Below are 2,609 nucleotides of genomic sequence, written 5' to 3'. Positions count from 1 at the left end.
GGCGCGGGCACGGCCACGGCCAGGGGCGGGCGGGCGGGCGGGCGCGCCGCGGACCGGCGGCGGGGCGGGCGGGGCGGGGCCGCGGCGGCGGAGCGGGAGCGGGGGCGGCTGCGCCGGCGGCGGCGGCGGCAGCGGCGGCGGGCGGGCGCGCCTCTGCGCGTGCGCGGGACGCCCCCTCCCCCGCGGGCGCCTGCGTGCTGCGTGCGTGCGCGCCCCCCCCGCCCGCCGCCGCCGCGCACGCGCCCCCCCGGCTTCCCCGCGTCACCCCGGGGGCGGGTGGGCGCCGCCATGTCAGGCGCCGCCGCCCGCCCCCGCGCTGGGGGCCCCGTCCTCCCGCCCCCGCCGGGCCCTGGGGGCACCGGCCCGGCCCTCCGCCCGGCGGGGCCGTGAGGGGAGCGGGGCCTTGGCGCTTCCCCCCGGGGTCTGCAGCCGCGGGGGGAGCGCTGCCCCCAAAGCACCCGTGGGTGCGGGCTCTCGGGGCCGCGGGCTGCGTAGCCCCTGGGGGCTTGTCCTCCCCGAGCAGGTGGCGCGGGGCTGAACCTCTCCTCCAGGCCCCCTGCGGCCCGGGGGAGCTCGGCGCCTCACCCCGGGCCCCTGCAGAGGCCCCAGCCTGCGGCTCCCGGCAGGAGGCCCGCAGGCCCCGGCTGCCCTTCCCCAGAGGCCGAGAAAGAGCCAGGGAGAAGGTGGAGGGACGAGGGCGGCGGCACCCGCGTCCAGGGGAGCGGATGAACCCGCACGTCCAAACCCAGAGCCCGACGGGCTCGCCGAGATCCGGATCCCAGGGCAGCTCGTGGCGATCGCCGCCCGGGAGGCCGGGGGAACGCGAGGGGCACGCCGTGGCTGTTCGGCATGGTGCTGCACGAGGCCGGTGCTGTTTGGGACTTTGGCGGTCCCCCAGCCTGGGGCACCGTGGGGGGATGGATGCCAGCCCCGGGGGACCGGGTGGAGACAGTCCAGGGAGGCTGGAGGAGGGCGGGTGGGAGGGAAGGGGCCAGGCGGCCGCAGAGCCGGGGCGCAGGAAGGAAGAGGGTTTGCAGCAGCGCCCAGCACACCTCGGGGACGTCACGGCTGGCGTTCGCTGCACCTTGTGCAGAGGTGGCAGGGGCTGCCGGGCAGGAGGCGGGGGAGCTGCTTGGGTCTGTGCCGCGCCCTGTGCTGTGCAGGGATATGACTGCATCCCTCCAGGGTCTCCCTGGGGGCATCTGCCCCATGAGCATCGCCCCTGCAAAGAGGAGCCCCACGAGGGATCCTCCTCCAGCCCCACGGACAGCACAGCACCGCAGGACCCTGCATGCCTGCTGCTGGCAGGGCCCTTTCCCAAAACCTCCCCCGTGCACCCCAGGGGGAGCAACACCCCAGCTGGGGGGGCCCCGTCTGCGAGGGCTGGTGCCGTCCCTCTGCCACCCCGCAAAGATGCAGCCCCAGCCCCAGGGCGGGAGCAGCAGCCTGGGCCCCCTCTCCCCGCTGGAAGGGCTGACGCCGGCCCATCTGCTCCTGCCCGGGTGGGATTCGCATTCCTCTTCATGAGTGTCCTTTAAGCACCCCATGGGGTCGAGCTCTCCTTTGCAGTCTGTTCCCATTAGCTCTGAGCAAGCGGCCCGCTCTGGGTGCTGCGCAGGCAGAGCCTGGGTGGCACCGGGCAGCACCAGGACGGGCTGTTCGCAGGCTGTGCCTGGCCGGGGGTGCCATCACTGTGCGTGGAAGGAGGGCAGCTGCGGAGCTGGGATGCAGCACACGTGTTTTCCTTTGCCTGTTGTTTGTTTTTTTTCTTGTAAACCAGCAGGAGCGCCTGGTGCTGCCCCTGTGCCAAGAGAGCACCCCTGCCGTGGGTCGTACTGGGGGAGGGAGGTACCCGCACGTGGGTTTCCCTCTGGTCACTCCCCAGGGACCCCAGGTGCAGGCGATATGGTCCCACGTGCAGGACCTGCATCAGGCTAGGCTTGCTCTGTGGGGGATCGGCCTTGCGGTGCCACGGGGTCCTGCTACATGCAGGAACAAGGTGATTAGACAGGTCACTGCACGCCATGGATGCACCCCAGGGAGAGGAGGGTTTGGAGCAGGAGGAGGAAAGCTGCGGGGCTCCAAGGGCAACATTGCTCCGCATCCCTGGGTGCTGGGTCACAGCTGGCTTCTCCTCGGGCCGGTGGAGAGACACGGGCTTTTCCAAAGTGACTTGTTCCTTGCTTTGGACATGTTGAGCTCAGGAGGAGCAAAGTGTCTTTCAAAGGGGCAGCCACTCCTGGATTGCAGACAGGAGTCCCTGCTTCCTCTGCAGCGCTGGGGCGAGCGCTGGCCCAAGGAGCCTGTTGTTACAAGGGACGCAACCTCCTGCGCCTGGCACCCCAGCGGTGTGCTCGCATCCCCCCTTACCAACGCGTGTGCATGACGCAGCGGGTGCTCTCCAGTGCTCACGCGTGGGTCCATGGCCCTGGAAGAGGACCCAGCTGCCTGGCTGCTGCTCGACCTGCATTTTAGCCAGACAAGGGTGTCAGTGAGAGGCTCGGAAGGTGCTATGGGCTTGTTGGAGGAGGAGGAGGGGAGCAGCTACCCTAGATGAAAGCCGGTTTGTTGCTAGGGAGGGGCAGCCCTTGCGAGGCAGGAGGTGACGT

The sequence above is a fragment of the Ciconia boyciana genome, chromosome 8, assembly GCF_034638445.1.
Source record: "Ciconia boyciana chromosome 8, ASM3463844v1, whole genome shotgun sequence".
Lineage (NCBI taxonomy): Eukaryota > Metazoa > Chordata > Aves > Ciconiiformes > Ciconiidae > Ciconia > Ciconia boyciana.
The sequence above is the reverse complement of the archived record's forward strand: the minus strand, read 5'-3'. Positions refer to the sequence as shown.